This window comes from Lepidochelys kempii, chromosome 7 (genome assembly GCF_965140285.1).
Source record: "Lepidochelys kempii isolate rLepKem1 chromosome 7, rLepKem1.hap1, whole genome shotgun sequence".
Classification (NCBI taxonomy): domain Eukaryota; kingdom Metazoa; phylum Chordata; order Testudines; family Cheloniidae; genus Lepidochelys; species Lepidochelys kempii.
The window spans coordinates 70620446-70643043 of record NC_136386.1 but is presented as its reverse complement, the minus strand read 5'-3'; the positions used below and the strand labels follow the sequence as shown (position 1 = coordinate 70643043).

Below are 22598 nucleotides of genomic sequence, written 5' to 3'. Positions count from 1 at the left end.
ACTTCCTTAGGCTCCTTTGAAAATCCCAGCCTAATCTCTTCCAAAGAGAGTGTTAAGGATCAGCTTCAAGGAGTCCGGTGGCAATTTAGAGACTAACAGATTTATTTGAGCATAAGCTTTTGTGGGTAAAAACCTCACTTCTTCAGATGCATGGAGTGAAAGTTACAGATGCAGACATAAATATACTGACACATGAAGAGAAGGGAGTTACCTCACAAGTGGAGAACCAGTGTTGACAGGGCCAATTTGATCAGAATGGATGTAGTCCACTCCCAACAATAGATGAGGAGGTGTCAATTCCAGGAGAGGCATAGCTGCTGCTGTATTGAGCCAGCCACTCCCAGTCCCTATTCAAGCCCAAATTAATGGTGTTAAATTTGCAAATGAAGTTTAGTTCTGCTGTTTCTCTTTGAAGTCTGTTTCTGAAGTTTTTTTTTCCAAGTATAACTACTTTCAAATCTCAGATTTCAGAGTAGCAGCCGTGTTAGTCTGTATTCGCAAAAAGAAAAGGAGGACTTGTGGCACCTTAGAGACTAACCAATTTATTAGAGCATAAGCTTTCGTGAGCTACAGCTCACTTCCTCAGATGCATATCGTGGAAACTGCAGCAGGCTTTATATATACACAGAGAATATGAAACAATACCTATTCCCACCCCACTGTCCTGCTGTATTGTTTCATATTCTCTGTGTATATATAAAGCCTGCTGCAGTTTCCACGATATGCATCTGAGGAAGTGAGCTGTAGCTCACGAAAGCTTATGCTCTAATAAATTGGTTAGTCTCTAAGGTGCCACAAGTCCTCCTTTTCTTTTTACTTTCAAATCTGTTATCGAATGTCTAGGAAGATTTAAGTGTTCTCCCACTGGCTTTTGTATGTTACTATTCCTGATGTCCAATTTGTGTCCATTTATTCTTTTACGTAGGAACTGTCTGGTTTGGCCAATGTACATGGCAGAGGGGCATTGCTGGCACATGATGACATCTATAATATTAGTAGACATGCACGTGAATGAGCCTCTGATGGTGTGGCTGATGTGGTTGGGTCCTCTGATGGTGTCACTAGAGTAGATATGGGGACAGAGTAGGCAACGAGGTTTGCTACAGGGATTGGTTCCTGGGTTAGTGTTTCTGTGGTGTGGTGTGTAGTTGCTGGTATTTGCTTCAGGTTGGGGGGCTGTCTGTAAGTGAGGACTGGCCTGTCTCCCAAGGCCTGTGAGAGTGAGGGATCATTTTCCAGGATAGGTTGTAGATCATTGATAATGTGCTGGAGAGGTTTTCGCTGGGGGCTGTATGTGATGGCCACTGGAGTTCTATTATTTTCCTTGTGGGGCCTGTCCTGTAGTAAGTGATTCCTGGGTACCTGTCTCACTCTGTCAATCTGTTTCCTCATTTCCCCAGGTGGGTATTGTAGTTTTAAGAATGCTTGATAAAGATCTTGTAGGTGTTTGTCTGAGGGATTGGAGTAAATTCGGTTGTATCTTAGGGCTTGGCTGTAGACAATGGATCGTGTGATGTGTCCTGAATGGAAGGGAGGCAGGCATGTAGGTAAGTATAGCGGTCAGTAGGTTTCCGGTATAGGGTAGTGTTTATGTGACCATCACTTATTTGCACTGTAGTGTCCAGGAAGAGGATCTCTTGTGTGGACTGGTCCAGGCTGAGGTTGATGTTGGGGTGGAAATTGTTGAAATCCAGGTGGAATTCTTCAAGAGCCTCCTTCCTTTGGTTCCATATGATGAAGATGGCATCAATGTAGCACAAGTAGAGGAGGGGCGCTAGGAGACGAGAGCTGAGGAAGCGTTGCTCTAAGTCAGCCATAAAGATGTTGGCATACTATGGGACCATGCGGGTACCCATAGCAGTGCCGCTGACTTGAAGGTATAAGTTGTCCCCAAATCTGAAAGGATTAGAGTGACCATGTTCTATAAGTATCTTCATGACTAGAAGATTTTTAATAGTAGAAGGCTCTTTAATCTAGCAGACAAAGGAATAGCAAGATCTAATGGCTGGAAGCTGAGGCTAGATTGAAATGATAGCAGGATAGAAATAAGGCACTTTCCTTTTCTCAAATTACAGTGATTAATCATTGGAGCAATTTACCAAGATTTGTGGTGGATTCCCCATCATCTCAAGCCTTTAAACTGGCAATAGATGTCTTTCAAAAAATATATGCTCTAGTTCAACCACAAGATATGGGTTTTATCCAGGAATTAATGGGTCAAATTCTATGGCCTAGTGTAGTATCCTTGAGGGCAGCAGTTTTAGGAAGAAATCACTTGAGACACAGAGAGCTGTGAGCCATGAAAGCAGCCATTTATTTTCACACACTGAACTAACCAAACCAGCCAAAACTGGCTGGGCTAACCCCTAATAATTTAACTCAGTTGACATAGCAACAAGGTGCTATTACCATGACAACCAAATACACAACATATTCCTCCCCCCTTAATAAGAACATCCCCTAAATAAAACAAACACTAAACTAGAGAAGGAGGGTAGACTGCCTCCATTCCCGGCTAAACCCCAGGGATTATTTTGCCCCATTACCATGGGTTAGCCCTAGCTAAAGATTCAGCCATTGAGGAGGTCTTCTGTCTCTAGGTGGATTACGGCGAACTTCTGGTGTTGTTGCACCCAAAAGTACCTTGGGTGCAGGCCTGACAATGGGCTCACGGTTCGTAGCGTGAATGGGTGAGGAGGTGGTATCAGCTTGTTCCGGGCAAGGGGGTGTCTCAGCCGCCGGCAGTAATGGAGAACAGTCAGGAACAGGTGATTCTTGATTCGGTGTCTTGCCAGAAGAGGTGAAGTCAGACAACTCAACTGAAGATGTGTCCTGAGGACTGGCATGACCTGGCAACAGCTGATCTGCATGTCACCGTCAGGTGAGATTCTCTGCAGTCCGGACTGTGTAGGAAACAGGTCCTGTTTGAGCGATGATCATGGCAGGGACCTATTTAGCTCCAGAAGTATAATTCCAAGGCAAAACTGGCTGTCCCGGGCTAAAGGTCTTTTCCTCTGGGTGCACATTTGATGATTTGATATTGCTGCTGACATTGCACAATTTTTCTGGGTTCAGAAGGTTTCAGCAGATCAAAGCAAGTGTGCAGCTGTCGTCCCACCATTAGAAAGGCCAGGGATGCCTTGGGCTTAGCATGAGCTGTGTTTCTGTAGGAAGGTAAGAAGGTGTCCAGACGCTTTTGAATGGAGTGTTGTCCACTTGCTGATTTCAAAGCTTGTTTTATTATCTGCACATATCTTTCAGCTAATTCATTGGTGGATGGATGATATGGTGCTGAAGTGATGTGGTGTATCCCATTTGCCTTCATAAAATTTTGAAACTCCTGAGAGACTAACTGTGGTCCGTTGTTGCTCACAAGTTGTTCTGGCAGACCAAAACAACTAAAGAGTCCCCGTAGTTTTTGAATAGTACTCTGTACAGTAGTGGACTGCATTAAAGAGACTTCTGGACATTTAGAATGGGCATCTACCACCGCCAAGAACATGCTTCCTTCAAGGGACCAGAGAAGTCAACATGAATACATTGCCACAGGTTTTCAGGCCAGTCCCATGGGTGTAGGGATGCCCACTGGGGTGCATTCCTGACACCATGACATGACATACAAGCTCGTCTTCTCTTCAATAGCACTGTCCAATCTAGGCCACCAAAAATAGCTTCATGCAATTTCCTTCATGCGCACTATTCCACAGTGACCAGAATGTAGCTGTGATCTCAGTGGTGGTGGGATAATGACATGTCTCCCACACGACAAACAACCAGATTGGATCAATAACTCCGTCCTCCTGGACATGTAGGTAACGAGGTCAGGTCAGACTGGAGAAGTTCATCGAGATTTTCCATGCATCACCAGGTCCATAACTTGGGACAATACTGGGTCAACAAGAGTTGCCTTCTTTATCTGAGTAGCAGTGATAGGTGTATCCTCTATGTGTTCAAAGTAGAAGATTTCCTTTTGGGCAGTATCTTGATGTTTGACTAGCAAAGGCAACCTTGAGAGACCATCTGAACTGCCGTGCAGAGTGGATTTCCGATATTTGATTTCATATGTGTGCTCTAAAAGTAACAATGCCCAACATTGCATACGACTAGCAGCTAATGGGGGTATGCCTGTGTAGGGTCCAAAAATTGACGTCAGAGGTTAATCATCTGCAAGAAGAGTAAACTTCCACCCAAACAGGCACTGATGAAACTTCCGAATTCCAAAAAAGATTCCCAATGCCTCACATTCAATTTGGGCATAGTTAGTTTCTGCTTTGCTTAGACTGCGTGAAGCAAAAGCAATATCTGTCTTCTCCCAAAGGCATAATGTGTGACACGACTGCTCCCACTCTATAAGGGGAGGCATCGCAGGCCAATTGTAGGGGTAAGGATGGATCAAAGTGCATTAGAACTTCAGAATTTAGCAGTGCATCCTTAGCTTTGTTAAATGCAACATTACAGGCTTCAGTCCACTTCCAGGTCTTGTTCTTCCCAAGGAGTTCGTGAAGTGGTTTTAGCAGTGTGGCTAACTGTGAGATGAACTTTCCATAGTAGAAACGAGTGCAGCTGGCTAACATTTCGAGGTGGGAGAGCCTCCACAATAGCCTTAACTTTTGCAGGGGCTTTATGAAGACCCGCAGCGTCAATGATGTATCCCAAATATTCAACAGAGGGCTGGAAGAATTCACACTTGTCTTTGCAGACTCGTAGGCCATACTTTTCCAGTTTTTGTAGGGTAGCCTCTAAAATCTTTAAGTGATCCTCTTCATTCCTTTCCATGACCAGGATGTCATCCAGATAGCACTGAACTCCTGGCAAGCCACACAAGATCTGGTCCATAGCCCTCTGGAACAGGGCAGGAGCAGATGTTATTCTGAAGGGTAGGCGACAGTATCGATAAAGCCCCTTATGAGTCACAATAGTCAACAGGTTTTGGGACTTTGCATCCGTAAATGCACTTGACTCAGATCAATCTTACTTAACTTTTGTCCCCCAGCCAGGCCCATGAAGAGCTCATCAATGTGGGGAAGCGGGTATTGCTCTGCACACAACACCGGGTTGACAGTGACTTTAAAATCACCACAAATCCGGAGGGAGTCATCTTTCTATGCTATTGGAATGATAGAAGTGGCCCACGGGCTATGGGTAACTGGCATTAGGACTCCATTAGTGACCAGGTGCTCCAGGTCCGCTTCAACTTTTGGCCTGATGGCATATGACACAGTTCGGGCTTTCAGATATTTTGGTTGACTGTCAGGTTTAATGTTCAATGTCACAGTGATTTCCTTCATACTTCCCAGATCCTCTCCAAAAACAGCAGCATGTTTCCTTCGTATAGTGGTCAGACCAGTTTTTTCTTTAGTCTTTCCTTCTTCTCTAGTGCCCAGTTCAGCAGAATCTTCCCAAGCTAAGACCTACCCATTAAGGCTGGGTAATTACCTCTCACCACAAAGAGTGGCAATTTAGCAGCCTGTCCATTGAGCTTCACCGTAACATCAATAGTGCCCAACATGGGCACAGCTTCTCCTGAGCATGTCTTCAGGACAGTTTTTCTTGCCGTAAGCGGCAGATGCTGTAGCTTTTCTTCATACACAGTCTCGGAGACCAGCGAGACGGCTGCACCAGTGTCCAGTTCCATGCGTATAGGTTTGCCATCCAACAACGGGGTTACCCAGTATTCGTGTGAGCCCACTGCCAAAGACAAAACGTGCAGTAGCACTTCTTCTTGTGATGAGGTGTCACCTTGGTCATCCTGGGTCTGCTTTAGGGTATACAGGTTCCCCTTTTTGGTCAGCCAGACCACAGGTCTCTTTCTTTTGTTTACAGACACACTCAATGTGTCCCTTTTTGCCACAGTATCGACACACCAGATCCTTACACCAGCATTCTGATGCCTGGTGACCCGGCTTACCACAGTGGTAACATTCCTGACTCTGCACAGTTTTGTGGGTAGGTTCTTGTGACACTTTATGCACCCTAGGGGATGCACCCATGTACTGCACCTCCTTTGTAGCCAGTTCCATGGAGACTTCAATATCAACAGCCCTCTGTAAGGTAAGCTGAGCCTCTGTCAATAGGCGCTTCCGTATAGCTTCACTGTACAGGCCACACACTAACCTGTCATGCAGGGCGTCATTTAACATCTCCTTAAAGTCACAGTGTTCTGCTAGCCTTTTTAAAGTTGCTAAAAATTGTACAACTGTTTCATCTTCTTTTTGGTCTCTTTTGTGGAACCTATATCTTTCAGCAATTACCAGTGGTTTTGGGGAAAAATGGGACCCCAGGATTTCCACGATGTCACTCTGAGATTTGGTCTCCAGCTTAACAGGGTGTAGTAAGCTGCGTAGCAGGGAGTAGGTTTTAGCCCCCACAACACTTAAGAATATTGGCACCTTCTTCTCTTCTGTAATGTCATTTGCAACAACAAAAAGCTCAAAACGCTCAGTATACACATGCCATTGCACTATATTTTCCTCAAAAGGTTCCAGTGGCCCTGTAAGTGTAGCCATGGTTTTAGTTTCAGGTTTCACAGTCAGTGCGAACAAGCCAGCAGTCAGTGCAACCAAGCCAGTTCTCACCCCCTTCCAACAGCTAAAAGATTTTGGTAGGGTTTTTTTTTTTTCTACCTTGACTTCTACTTCCTTCTGTTGCTGAGGCAGCACAGGGATCCCACCCTCGTCGCCACTTTGTTGTATCCTTGGGGGCAGAAGTTTTAGGAAGAAATCACTTGAGACACAGAGAGCTGTGAGCTATGAAAGCAGCCATTTATTTTCACACACTGAACTAACCAAACCAGGCAAAATGGGCTGGGCTATCCACTAATAATCTAACTCAGTTGCCATAGCAACAACAAGGTGCTATTACCATGACAACCAAATACACAACACCTATGTCATGCAGAAGGTTAGACAAGATCATCATAATGGTCCCTTCATGCAAACAAAAAAGACAGTATATCTACCCCAATCATATTGATTAATAGATTTGAAGGGAACATACACATTTCTGGGTGTCCATAATAGTAAGCAGCAGCAGCAGTTGGTGACTAGATACAAAGGATGTCCGTCCTTTGAATAAGGTGGGGTTTGGGTTTTTTTGGAAGCACTGACAAGGCACTGCTCACTGAAGAGATGTAAATGTGCTTTCACATGCTCAAATCCTGCCTCCTGTGCCAGCCCTGATTAAAGAGGCTTGGCAGAGTTCTGTGGAAATTAAGAAAGCCATTTTCTTCCGAAGACTATGAAACAACTATGGAGTCACTCTGCAACAGCTAATTGAAGCTCTCACTGCTTCTGTGCCTTCAGCACATGGTGCAAGAGCAGATGGATCTCTGTGCCAGCTGACCTATTGGCTCAAACCTTCAAATATACAGGAGATCAGATTAGATTACCACAGTGGTCCCTTCTGGCTTTATAATCTCTGAATCTATGCATTTGTGAAATACTTCCGAGTATGGTCACAGATGGTTCCCCATTGGAGCTCAGGTGGATGCTGTACGTGAATCATGAACTTCAGAAATTTCCATCTTTCTCCCACTTGTGCAGCAGAATTTCATTGATTCAACAGCATCTCAGGCCCTCAGTCTCACAGGTTTAGCTCTTTATAATCAGATATAATAAATGCTGCATACTATTAGAGGATTCAGCATGCAAGGGGAAACAAAACCCTGTACCTTAATACACTCAAACTTCGGGGAGGCTTTAGAATCAGAACTTGCATATGAATCCAAATTTGAAAGCTGGCTTCTATTTTTACAGTGCACTGAACCAAATATCAGATTTAAACTCTCACAAAGTTTGGAGAGTCCAAAATTGAGATCTGAAATTTGTGTCTCATGCTCAACTCAGACTATGACCATGTCTCAGACAATGTGCCAAAGGAATCTAACTTCACCTTGTTAGAATCTCAGAAGCGTAAGGAAAATTGTGATTAGCACCTCAATCTCCAGAAAGGTATTACTATTTAAAAACAAATAAAACCACTTTATTTCAATATTATAGTCTGTACAATAATGCTTATATTCTAGGTTCTTCCTCTAATGACACCACAGTTGGATGCTTTGAATGGTTTACCTGGTATCTAATCATCCTTTGGTTGAAATTCATATACCTTTATAAACAACCGGGGGGGCGGTGAGGAAAGTGATAGATTTACTGTGGTCACATGAGAAACACTTCCAAGCCTCGGTGTTTTGCTTTGATAGTTTTCAACAGAACAGAATTTGATCATGTTTGACTGTGACCATGAGCAGCCTCCGTACCATTCATCCTCTCGTTCTCTCTTTGTATGCTTTCATCAAAGCATATTTTTAAAGGTTGCATTTTAATACAAGGTATTATTTTGAAAAGAAAGATAACATGTAAAGTTCAAAAACCATCAGCTCAGTAATGCTGAAAAGTATCATGCTGCTGGTTTGTACTGTTCTTTTCACTTATTGACTTTAGGGGCGCATTTTTATTCTATTGCATAGGGGAATTAACCACAAAGCTCTCCATGGGAAATCTGTGGGTAATGCCTTGCACACTGAACAGAAAATATAGCTGATGACTTACTTTGTCTTACTTTGTTAGTTCAAAGCTATGAATTTTTAAATACCCATGTGTCCATGTTTTTTTAACTATGGTTTGGTTAACCAGCATCTGGCTACAATAAGAGCCAACATTTTGACATATACTTTCTGTAATTTGTATTGCTGGACTGAATATACTTGGGTCAACTTCAGGTCACAGTTGCTTTAGTGTTTATCAGAGTAACATTATTCAATTTGCGGGTGTGACTCTGATTTAAGCAGCTATAACTCAGAGCAGAATTTGGACCATGATTACATCCTAGACCAATCTGTATTCCTCCATTTACATTAAAAGCACAATATTACAGGGTAGCTAGTCTCTGTGAGTAGACAAGACCCAGCTCCCGTGTCCGCAGGTGGGCCCAACTGAGCCAATTAAAAGGGACATGACTACACCCAGGGCTATAAAGACCTGTCAGAATGGAGGAAGAGGAGCTGTTACTGGGACAGAGTGTGCCTGGGGGACAGAAGCACAGAGGACTGGAGCTAAGTCCTGTTGTGTGTCCCTGGAGCAAGGGGCCAGGTGCTCAAAATGGTAGACCAGAGGTCAGTGTTCCAGAAAGCAGAGCTGACTGACTGGAAAGTTGCAAGAAACAGGATCACCAGAGACCTTGGAAAGGGAGGCTGTGAAACCCAGGACAAAGGGTGAGTTACGGGACTATTTCTGTTTGTGATATTTCTTATATTTGCACAATAAACCGTTTTACAGGAAAGAGGATGTTGCAGAGTATATTTGGAAGCCTGGGGAGAAGCCATGCCCTGTAACACACTTATTTAAAAGAACGCTCCTTTAACAAGAGAACACCTCTCAAAAGAGCCAGTGTAAGACTGTATTCCCATTCATCGCATAGAAACTCTTCTGGAATTAGACTGCCACTAATACTCATTTTTTTCTAATTTCAGCCAGCACAATCAACAAATATTTCAAACAGGTACACAAAAATCTGCTATCAGGTTGTGAACCAAGCAGAGGAAAGATCAAGTTGTTCCATTCTCATGTCAGTGAAAAATTCAGATAAACTGTGCAATGTTATCTGCATTTATCCTTGCAGTACAGAACAACAGTTGTTAAAGAATCTTGCAATAAGCACCATTTTCATTACTACAGAGGATATTCTTGCAAGTGATACCAATAGGTTGTGTACTGTGTATCAGAGTGTGTGCTCATGTGCCCAAGATTAGCCCTATGATTTTTTATTTAGTATTTGTTCTGCTGTTTATAGTAGGAGAATTAAATAGAATAAACATTCATTTGATTCTGACAGGAAGATTTTCATTAACTGTTCATAGCAGTTTTTTGTTGAAGAAATATGACCTCAATGACCTGCGTAACCTCAAGAAGGAGGAAACCATTTGCAATTTACAGACAAAAGAGCTCATTAGAGATTTTGGTATTAGATTTGGTATTTTTGCCTAGTTGGTGTAAAACCAAGTGTGACGGGTTGGATCACAGAAACCCCCTTGGGACTGCCACCTGATGTGCCAAGACTCCTTCTGCTCCTGCTTTTCTGCCCTGTCAGCTTAGGACTTCAGTGCCATGCCTGGTTTGAGCCAGACCTGCTAGCCTGCTGCAAACCCAGACCTAGGTCTGAACCACGTCCCCTAACAGCTGTAGACTTAACTGAAAGCAGTTTACAGAAGTCTGTCTTTAACACTCAGATGCCCAACTCCCAATGGAGTCCAAACCCTAAATAAATCCGTTTTACCCTGTATAAAGCTAATCAAACTGAATACAGATAAAACCTCACCAGTTCCAGTAAGCTTTCTTTTACAGACTAGTCTCCTTCTAGTCTGGGTCCAGCAATCACGCACACCCCCTGTAGTTACTGTCCTTTGTTCCAGTTTCTTTCAGGTATCCTTGGGGATGGAGAGACTCTCTCTTTAGCCAGCTGAAGACAAAAATGGAGGGGTCTCCCAGGGGTTTAAATAGACTTTCTCTTGTGGGTGGAGACCCCCTCCTCTCTCCTATGCAAAGTCCAGCTACAAAATGGAGTTTTGGAGTTACCTGGGCAAGTCACATGTCCATGCATGACTGAGTTCCTTACCAGCCAAGCCACATTCCTGGGAAAGCCCAGATGTGAATTGGCATATCCAAGTTCATTGTTGGCTTAAGGGCTTCTTGATTGGGCACTTACTGAGAATAGTCTTTTCTCAGGAAGCTGACCACTGCTTCACTAAAACCTACTGAGAATCAAACAAGTATGCAGCTAATATTCATAACTTCAAATACAAAAATGATACATGCATACAAATAGGATTAATAGATTCAGTAGATCATAACCTTTACAGAGGCATATGTAGAATAAAAAACATTCTAGTTATGTCATATATACATTGATAAGTATATTTCCATAAAGCCTTATGGGGGGCACCGTCACACCAAGTACATCGCAAAATTCAGTTACTTGTCATCTTATCTTGCATGAGTCATTGTAAATGAACCTATCAGAATCACCTTTGAGATATTCAGACTATGGATCTCAGTGCTCCAAGGATAAAATGGGAACACTGAAATTTAGGTAATCTGAGATTTGTCCTCTAGAAAAGATCAGTGGGGGAAAAATCATTATGTTAGCTGGGGATGAAGTGGTGTAATGGAATCAGATGGGAACATTCACTATCACAAGCCAATCGTGATGTCTGTCAAAGTGTGAGAGACAAAGGTCAAGGCAAAGACACCAAAGCACATATGTTGACCACTTTTTATTAGAATTAACATTCTCACAACAAAGGTTTCTCGTAGCACAAATATTATCTGCTATATAGTTACAGCTCAGTTGGTTACTTCATATTTTGTTTCTATTTTGTGTTTCTTTGGGTTTGTGCTGTATGATTTTTAAGTTGTGTTAACAAGGGATCTAATGAGTCTACAGAGTGAATCCATACTGATACATTGTGCGAAGAGCTGTCTAATCTCAGAAGAGAGACACATGGGGGAGTATTTCCAACAGAAACAAGTATAAAGCATAATAAAACTATTGACTCATTCCAAGATGGGCCAGGGAGACTATACAAAGTGTATTCTTGGGTGTCCTTCAGAGCTTCATGATGCATCCTGTGAATGAGCACTGGGTAGATAATACTAATAGACAGGGATAAGGATCTGTTACAACTATCATTTAACTTCGTAAGATGCCATGAAGACATAAAATAGAACTCTTAGGCTCAGGCATAAAAACAGCTAAGGGGTGGGATTTCATTAACTAAATGTAAATAAAACCAACATAACTACATATTTAACATCCCAGAAAGCATTTTTTTCACAACTCATAATAGTAATACGTAGAATAGTAGTAAATACCATGAAGTATATAATATTGTTTAACCCATTCAGATCCTGCCACAAAACCAAAGCACAGGAATATCGGTGTATTCTGAATTACGAACAATACATCAGAAATCTCATGTGTTGATTCTCAACCAAAACAAAAAACAAAACAAAAAAAAAAACCAGGAAAAACTCATTTCCTATGAATTGTGATTCAGTTTCTTCCAGAAACAGAGCAATTACACAAACTCGGACCTGAGCCCAAATACTCAAATACATCATTAAAATATATTAATATGCAATTTATGAATAGGTAGAAAGAGAAACCAGTCAACTACTTTATTTAATTCCAGTTGATGATGCTGAATTCATTAACTGTGAGGAATGCTTTTGGTAAAAACATATTATTCTGTTTTACATTTATTTTGAAAGATTAATGAACACGATAGATTGATTTTGAAGTCTAAGTAGTGTACTTGACTGGAAGATAAAATGACACAAGACCTGTCTAGCTTCAGAACAAAGCACAATCAGCAATATTCAGCCAAAACACTATCACTGGGAGATCTGGACAATATCATCTGTGAAAGGAATAATGATTTTCCCTACTTTTATTTTCTGTACAAGTGAACTGCTTCTATTCTTAGTGTGTTAATAATTATCTTTTCTGCCATATATAGTAATTTTCATTTAAGTGTGTCACAGAACATCAAATATTTATTAATCACGGTGAGATATTTTATGCAGGGACAGATATTCTGATCTGTGCTCTACTGGTGTAAATCTGGAGTAACTTGATTGGTGTCAGAGGAACAAATTTAAATGCAACGCAAATGGAAGTGTAAATTATATATTTAGATGTAAATTGGTCAGAAAACAGGTATGAATATATGCACAATTAGTAGCAAAGCAGAAAAATTTCCACTAATTTGCCATTCAATAGGGGCGCAAAATGCCATTTACAGCATAGGACAGTATTCAGTGTTCCGTGGGGACCATATTCAGCTCTTGTGGTTCAACTCCCAGAAACATCAGTAGAATCTGTATCTATTTATGTTGGGACACATAGGTGTACTGTAGCTAAGCATGGAGCCTGCTTTATATTACACTTCCTTTGACGGTCCTGATCCTTATGTTCCTTATCTAGATAACATTGTTGTGTCTGATTTCACTTTCACTAACAGCAATGTAAATCAGGAGCAAGTCCTTTGAAGTCAATATTATCAGGTCTGTTGAGGAGAGCATCTAAATGCCAAATTAAGAGTGTATTTCTTTGCCACTTGCACTCATTGTGTGACTAACGGACGGTAGTCATTGAACTTATACAACACCCAATGAAGTCTCTTGGCCAAATTTATGTTATCTACTTATTTCAGCAGAAACTTGTACCACAGAGTTTAAATGATTTGTACAAATTCGCACAGGGCCATTGAGAGAAACGGGAATAAAATGCAAGAATACTACTCCTACTTCTAGCTCTAGGCATGAGAGTACACCCTATATTTACACACCTATAATACGGCATTTCATATATATATATATGAAATACATCTATCCCCATAGGTCTGATCTAATACTCATTCAGGTCAATGGGAGTCTTTCCATTGACTTCAATTCATTCTCCTTTATACCAATTAGGGTGAAATGTTATTTTTCTCTTTAATTTTTATTTCATAATAGTATAACATGCTGATAAGGAACATATTTCATGGATTTCCCCTTCTTTCCCATTTGATTAAATGATTTTTATCTAAACCTGTCACAAATGTTTATCTTCTAGTACCACAAATACATTAGAACATATGCCTGATAAACTGCAAGAGTTAACATGATTATCTGAAACATGTGAGTTGCTTCAAAAATTGTCTGTTCAATTAAAAAATTAAGATCACCATAAACATATTATATAAAAGTAGATTAATGAAAAGGATATAAACATAGACAGAATGTGTTAGAATATAAACAGTGTTTAAAAACTGCTATTGCCTATCACCTCATCATAGAAAGTTGTCATAAGATATTGAATGAGGCCTAAAACCTGAATGCCTACCCCAAAATTCAAAGTATGCTCACATCTTAAACTATAAAAAAAGTTTAGTTAACTCTTTTGGCTAAAAGGCAAATATTACAATATTTCAAGAAAAACAGGTCTCACAATATTTCTATCCTGGACAAAATCAGGACACACAGGAAACATGATGAGAGAACTATTTAATGAGATTTTCTGCCTAATTTTCATACCTATAAGATTTGGATGCTATTGGAAAAGCTTTGCAATTTTTTCCCAAAGCAAATCATTTGAAGTATTTTCTTTCTCTAAGCAATCATGCAGTGAGTGGCCTTCGCCCTTCTTTTCCCATCCCCCCAGACCTAGGTAAGCCATATTTAAGTTCTGCTGATTGAGAAAATGTGACATCTGAAGCCAGTGCAAAAATGGGGTCTCCCATGTCTCAGCATAACTCTAACAAGCAAATGTTTTATTTTAGAAAAACTTGCGGCCAAATGAGCTGTATTTTCCAAAGAGCTTGCAATGAGAGAGAAAATGCTTCACAATAATAAACTGAGTTTATAATCCGCTCTCATTTAACATAGTCTCTGCTGTGTGCTGCCTGCAAGGACATGAAGAAGAAAGGCATGTTGGACCTGTCACAATGACGTCTGTCATATATGATAATATCTGGAGAAACACAGAAAATAAAATGTTGTTTGTGGTTCTGTTTTCCAAAACCTAAAACTGCAGACATTTATTTATGTTGTATAACTACTACATGCACAGGCCTTTCCAGATACACATTTTTGCTGCCACAGAATCTCTGCCTTATCTGGTGACATGAAACTGAACAGTGGCACCCAGTGGCCAATTATTCATCCCATATACAATACCTCCTACTTAATTATTTCTTTTTGTACTGGAACACTGCAATGCACAATTTCACCTTTGCAATAACCTAAGGATGCATGTAGGAATTCTTATTGTAGAAGAAAGGTAGGTCATGGAAGACAGCTTTGCTTTGTTCTGCTTAGCTGTTTTGGGTTTGAGGTTCTTTTCTCACTGGCTCTTCTCTAACTCATCCTGAAGTAACTGCTGTGGTCTGTTTCAGGTGATTGGTTTTAGAATGCGAACAAGCAATCACTGATTAAGAATTCCCTGAGTAAGTAAGAAAGCTAAATCACCAGATTGGAAGTGCACATTTTTATTTGGGACTCTGGGTACAGAAGTTTATATATTCAGCTAAAAACAAAATCAGCTGCTTGGAAGTAGAATATTGAATCAGAAACAAGGAAACCATTTTCAATAATGCATGCAATGGTAAAGAAATTAATAGGATGCGTTAAAAATAATTAAAATTTTATTTTAATAAAATAATATTCTTGACTGGTGCCAAGGGCATGCAGTTGTGAAACAGCCAAATGTGTTGGGTGTGTAGGAAAATACCAGGTAAAGGCCTTTTCAAAATATTTTCCCAGGAAAGGGTACCCCTTAACAAACATTTCAACCACATTCTAACCCTCTGCAAATTATTCTATTTGAATACTCAGGAATATGTTTTGAGACCCTAAATCTGCAAACACTTACACAAATGTATAAATTAATATGGTGTTTATATGCTGCTTGTAATCATTAGAACTGGGAGCACTGGCTGCTGGGAGTCTGAAAGGACAAGAAACAGGAAGGAGGGGGGGAAGTTGAGGAGGCTGAGTGAGAGCTACCAAGGGTGCAGCAGCATCTTGGTAAAGAGGTTTCCACTTTGAAAATGAAGTCCTCTTGAAGTTTGTTAGTACCTTTCTTGGTTGCTACAACATTTTGGCGACGAGGATGGATCTTTTGCCTCTGAACCCCCTGCACCCTTTCTGCAAAGCCCAGGTGAGCCTCCAATTGCTTTTACTGCCTGGATCCATATGTCTGAGACTTATCTGCTTGTAATCAGTGTTACAGAGATTTCTGAAGTAAGAAAGTGTGCTCTGCTAATCCACTGACTTGGAGCAGAAGGGCAGTGTATATTTTACACTTTTCCCCTTGCAGATGATAAATATGAGACTGCACTCACTGAATTAAAGAACTTTTTTGTGCCAAAAGTGAATGTAGTAGCTAATCGCTACAGATTTCACCAGTGTGAGCAGAAAACAGGGGAGACTATAATGCAGTATATTGCTTCCCTGAGGAGTCTGATTGTAACTTGTGACTTTGGGAATATGGCAGATGAGATGATTAGAGACCAGCTCATTAAGAAAACAACCATGTTTCGTGTAAGAGAATGCTTACTTCTAGAACCATAACTTACACAAGAAAAAGCAATAACCATTGCTACTCAGATTGAGTCAGCTACAGCTGAAGCCAAAACAATGAGCATGGATACAGCGGCACAGTCCAGGCTGCGACTCCTTTTCAGAAAAGTTCACTACTTCTGCAGACACACAACTGCAAGAGGAAAACTAATGAAAAACCACTGAATCAGCAAATTCAAAATACAGGAAAAGCATGCTTTCACTGTGGATCCCCACAACACCTTGCAAGCTACACAGGATATCCGGCAAAAGTAGCTCAGTGCAATCATTGCAAAAATATTGGACATTTTGCTAAAGTATGTCATAGTAGCCAGTTCAATCAACAGGTGCATGCAGTTACAATATCAGTTGTTACTATGCTGAGCATGGACAAAATCACTACTGCACATATTCCAGAACAGATAAAGTGCACTGTAAACATTTCCGCCATACCCTCAGGCAAACCACACTCTATTCAGCTGACGCTGGACACTGGCTCAGCAGTATCTATACTACCTGATTCCATCTATCTGCATTACTTTAGAGATGTGCCTCTAACTGAACCCAAACTTCACTTGGTGGGCTATTTGAAAAATTCCACATTCCAGTACATGGCTGCCTGCCAGTAATAGTTACTTTTGGTGATTGCTGTGTAACTGCAGAGTTCTACATTGTCCACAAAAGCACTCCTATCCTTGGCAGAGATGTATTGCCTGCTTTAAATCTCAGGGTAGTTAATGGACAAATTAATCTTCCTCAGCAAAGCACTCTTGCGGTACACACACCAGTTTCGGATGGGACCCAACACCAGGTTGAGGAGAAACTCGGCTGTGCTTATGGGTTTCTGCATAAAGTTAAAATGCGGAATAATGTAATACCTGTACGACAGAAGTTACGGCACTTACCATTTTCAGTAAAGGAAGCTGTTTCAGAGGAACTTAGAAAACTTGTTCAAAAGGACATTATTGAAGAGATCGACTCCTTGGAATGGGTTTCACCTATAGTAGTGAAGCAGAAGAAGGGTTGAGGCATTCGGCTTTGTGTGGACTTAAGGGAGCCAAATAAAGCTATTGTGATTGACAGCCATCCTCTTCCTCACATAGAAAAAGTATTTGCAGAACTCCGTGGAGCAAAGATGTTTTCTACTCTTGATTTGCAGAGCACATACCACCAGGTTATGAAGATAGAGACCTCACAGGATTTATTACACATGAGGGACTATTTCATTTTAAACGTGTTCCATATGGTCTTGCATCTGGCCCAAGTACCTTCCAAAAAATGATGTCATTGATTCTGAAGAATCAACATGGAGTTCAGTGCTATCTGGATGATATTATCATGTTTGGAAATACTTCTGAGGAGCATGGCAATAACCTGCAGTCTGTACTAAACTGCATCAGCACAGCAGGCCTCCAGCTCAATAGGTCCAAATGCAAATTTAGACAAACTGAACTCTGCTTTCTGGAGCATACAATTTCACAGGCTGGACTAAAACCTGATCCAAATCATATCCTGGCCATTTCAAGTGCTCCTCCTCCAACAGATTTGCAAACCTTACATTCCTTCTTGGGTCTTACCTCCTAGTATGCAAAATTAATTCCCAGTTATGCTTCTGTCATTCAACCGTTATGAGAATTACTACAGAGAAGTTCAACCTTAGTGTGGAAAACAGATGCACAAGCTAGTTTCGAAACAGTGAATGACTTGATTGTCCATAGTTCAGTACTTGCACTATTCAGTCCTGTATTGCCCACAATTGTAACTACTGATGCTTCTGATTATGGACTGGGGGCTATCCTCTCACAACTGCATGAGGACAACACAGAGAGGACTGTTGCATTTGCTCCAAGGACACTAAGTAATGCTGAGAGAAAATATTCTACAGTCGAAAAAGAAGCACTTGCTTGTGTCTGGGCTACTGAAAAATGGAGAACTTACCTGTGGGGTCGCACGTTCAAGTTGCACACAGACCACAGCCCTTTGATGACATTGCTCACCATGAAAGGACTGGGAAGAGCAGGATATCGTATTGCTAGATGGTCTGCAAAACTACTCTTTCAATTATGAACTGGAATATAAGCCTGGAAACCAAAATGTGGTCGCTGATTGCCTTTCTCGCCCGCCTTTACCTTCACCAGATGGTCCACCAGAGGATGAGGATGTAGTAGTTGCACTTATTACAAGCACTCTCACTGCATTTACAAGAGAACAATTTTAAGCTGCTTGTTCAGCGTGTCCAATTCAACAAAAACTATGAGAATTTCTGAAAAAGAGATGGCCCAGTCACCCTAAAAACCTTGACCCAGTTTTACTGCCTTATTTTAGAGTTCGGGATGAACTTTCTTTGCTTGATGGCTGTGTGCTACAAGGTACACACTGGCTCCTTGTGCCGGAAGAATTACAGTCGAAACTCATACACCTGGCACACGATACTCATCAAGGAATTGTCCAAACCAAACGACGACTATGGGATCTGTATTAGTGGCCAGGGATGGACTCTCAAACTGAAGAGTCTCATAAAATCTTGTGTCACTTGCCAAATGCATGATAAGACAGCAGTGACATGTACCCCTCCATTACAGCCTGTTCCTCTTCCTGAATCTGCATTGGAAAAAGTGGCAATGGACATTGCAGGACCCTTTGATACTGCTCCAATTGACTGCCGTTATGCCATCACTTTAATAGACTATTTCAGTAAATGGCCCGAGGTAGCATTTACATTGCAAATCTCTTCTGCTACAGTAATTAAGTTCCTCTCTTCAGTTTTTAGCAGGGAAGGTAACCCAAAAGAACTGGTTTCAGATAATGATAGTCAATTTACTTCCCTGGAGTTTGAAACTTTTCTAGCACAGAGGAACATTTTACACAGAAGGTCATCCCTATATTACCCTCAAGCCAATGGGGAAATCGAACGGTTTAACAGAAGTTTGAAAGAGAGTTTGCAAATGGCTAAACTGGAAGGGCGACTGCAGATACCCTATACTACTGATTTCTTGCAAGTATACCGGGCTACACGACATGTCACAATGCAAAGGTTAGCCACAGAGTTACTGCATGGGAAACAGATGAATACTAAACTGAACATTGCTGGATTGTTAAAGGCACGACCTGATGCCCCAACCGGAGATGATGTGAGAAAAACAGTTGAACAGAACCAAGCAAAGTCTAAGGCTTTCACAGACAAGTGGCGGGGTTCTAAGGAACCAAAGTTTGAATGTGGTTCCTTCATTAGAATACAAAAGCCTGGAATTTTATGCAAAAGGGGACCATAAATTCACAGCGCCTCTTAAAATCATAGAGAAGAAGGGACCTTACACTTATCGACTTTCTGATGGGCGGGTATGGAATGCTTCGTATCTTGCACCTGCCTGTGCACCAAGAGAAGATTATGCCAACACCCAGTCTGGATTGGATGACTTCACTGTAGTACCAACACAACAAGACATTGCACTGGAACTGGGGCTTGAGAGACAGCCTGTCAGACCCAGACGACCACCTGTCTGGATTAGAGACTATGTTATGTAGTATCGACAGTGTTTTCAGAGTAATATTTCTGCCAAAAGTATAGTGTCTTGTTTCATATTTATTCCTGTGGTTAGCACAACAATGTTTATTTTAATTGGGAGAGTTTCTGTAGAGAGGAGGGAATGTGGTGTTTAGATGCTGCTTGTAATTATTAGAATTGGGAGCACTGGCTGTCGGGAGTCTGAAAGGACAGGAAACAGGAAGGAGGTGGGGAGGAGTTGAGAGGCTGGGAGAAAGCTACAGAGGGTGCAGCAGCAGCTTGGTAAAGAGGTTTCCACTTTAAAAATAAAGTCCTGGTGAAGTTTGTTAGTACCTTGCCTGGTTGCTACAACAATTGATCAGGATTATTCAACTGTGTAAAGTTAAACATGTGGTCAATCTTTTCAGGGTTGGACTTATTCGTTTGCCGGTGGATGTTGCCCTTCTTCCTTACTGGGGAACACTCAAGAAAATTAATCTAAACTAACTTGTAAAGTGCATTATTTAAACCACATTAACCCCAGTGTGGATGCTCTCATTCAAAATTAAAGTGATCTTAATTTGGTTTATCTATCCAGTTTGGAATTAAGGTAGAATTAAGGGCACTTTGTTTGAGATATCCCTCCTTTTTGCTCATGTTATTCTGGTGCACAAGATTGATCATTTAATACAGTTGCCCCTCATTTAATGATAAAAATTATGGCAAAGCAGGGTCCTGCATGAGTAAGAGTAGGTTAAAATGACAGGTTTCAGAGTAACAGCCGTGTTAGTCTGTATTCGCAAAAAGAAAAGGAGTACTTGTGGCACCTTAGAGACTAACTAATTTATTTGAGCATGAGCTTTCGTGAGCTACAGCTCACTTCATCGGATGCATACCGTGGAAACTGCAGCAGACTTTATATATACACAGAGAATATGAAAGAATATGTTTCATATGTTTCATTTTCTCTGTGTATATATAAAGTCTGCTGCAGTTTCCACGGTATGCATCCGATGAAGTGAGCTGTAGCTCACGAAAGCTCATGCTCAAATAAATTGGTTAGTCTCTAAGGTGCCACAAATACTCCTTTTCTTTTTGAGTAGGTTAAAATGTGGCTTTTCCTAGCACTGGCAACGATAATGTAGGCAAGCAAAACATATATACTGTTAAGAAACCTACTAGTTTTCCATCCCACCATCAACTTCAGCCTAGACCAATCTACACAAGAGATCCACTTCCTGGACACTACAGTGCTAATAAGCGATGGCCACATAAACACCACCCTATACCGGAAACCTACTGACCGCTATACTTACCTACATGCCTCCAGCTTTCATCCAGACCACACCACATGATCCATTGTCTGCAGCCAAGCTGTACAATACAACCACATTTGCTCCAACCCCTCAGACAGAGACAAACACCTACAAGATCTCTATCAGGCGTTCTTACAACTACAGTACCCACCTGCTGAAGTGAAGAAACAGATTGACAGAGCTAGAAGAGTACCCAGAAGTCACCTACTACAGGACAGGCCCAACAAACAAAGTAACAGAATGCCACTAGCCATTACCTTCAGCCCCAACTAAAACCTCTCCAGCGCATCATCAAGGATCTATAACCTATCCCGAAGGATGACCCATCACTCTCACAGATCTTGGGAGACAGGCCAGTCCTTGCTTATAGACAGCCCCCCAACCTGAAGCAAATATTGATCAGCAACCACACACCACACAACAAAAACACTAACCCAGGAACCTATCCTTGCAACAAAGCCCGTTGCCAACTGTGTCCACATATCTATTCAGGGGACACCAACATAGGGCCTAATCACATCAGCCACACTATCAGAGGCTTGTTCACCTGCACATCTACCAATGTGATGTATGCCATCATGTGCCAGCAATGCCCCTCTGCCATGTACATTGGCCAAACCGGACAGTCTCTACGTAAAAGAATAAATGGACACAAATCAGCTGTCAGGAATTATAACATTCAAAAACCAGTCGGAGAACACTTCAGTCTCTCTGGTCACTCAATTACAGACCTAAAAGTGGCAATATTACAACAAAAAAACCTTCAAAAATGAGAGACTGCTGAATTGGAATTAATTTGCAAACTGGATAAAATTAACTTAGGCTTGAATAAAGACTGGGAGTGGATGGGTCATTGCTCAAAGTAAAACTATTTCCCCATGTTTCCCCCACCCCCCACTGTTCCTCACATGTTCTTGTCAACTGCTGGAAATGGCCCATCTTGATTATCACTATAAAAGGTTTTTTTCTCTCCCGGTAATAGCTCACCTTAACTGATCACTCTCATTATAATGTGTATGGTATTGTTTCATGTTCTTTGTGTATATAAAATCTTCCTACTGTATTTTCCACTGCATGCATCTGATGAAGTGGGCTGTAGCCCACGAAAGCTTATGCTGAAATAAATTTGTTAGTCTCTAAGGTGCCACAAGTACTCCTGTTCTTTTTTTGGATACAGACTAACATGGCTGCTACTCTGAAACCTAGTTTTCTAATGAAAACTGCTAGCTAATAATATTGCTTACGAAACAGCTTGATCTGTGGAAATTTGCATACCAAGTATTTGGAAAGATCTCCTTCAAAGCTAGCATATATGTGTTCCACCTCATTACTTTATGGATACTTTACTTGTTAACACCTGGAAACACATTTCCATTCTCAGACCAGCATGGGTGAATTGGAGGGATTCTTTATTAATTACTTTGAACAGGAGGACACTTAACTAAGTTAACAAATATCTGCTTCCTAACTGAAAACTGCATAAAACTTTAATTTACTTTCCATCTAATTACAATATTGTCCCATCCTCTAGGAACACAACCTCAACTGCAGCTGTGTATTAGGGTTATTGTGTTAACTTTTTAAGAATGGAATTACACTTAAAAATTTAACTGAGCCAGCCATGTGGACAAAAGCCTACAGTGAGAATAGCATAGCATTAAACCCATTGGTTTTGCGTATATTAAGCCTTAACACAGC

At 41.1% G+C, this 22598-nt stretch overlaps 1 protein-coding gene across 1 annotated transcript in view; it reads right to left on the bottom strand.

Moving 5' to 3' along the window:
• The window catches only part of NRG3 (neuregulin 3), a 919092-nt gene that overhangs the window by 309419 nt on the left and 587075 nt on the right, over positions 1-22598 (bottom strand). The window lies entirely within an intron of this gene.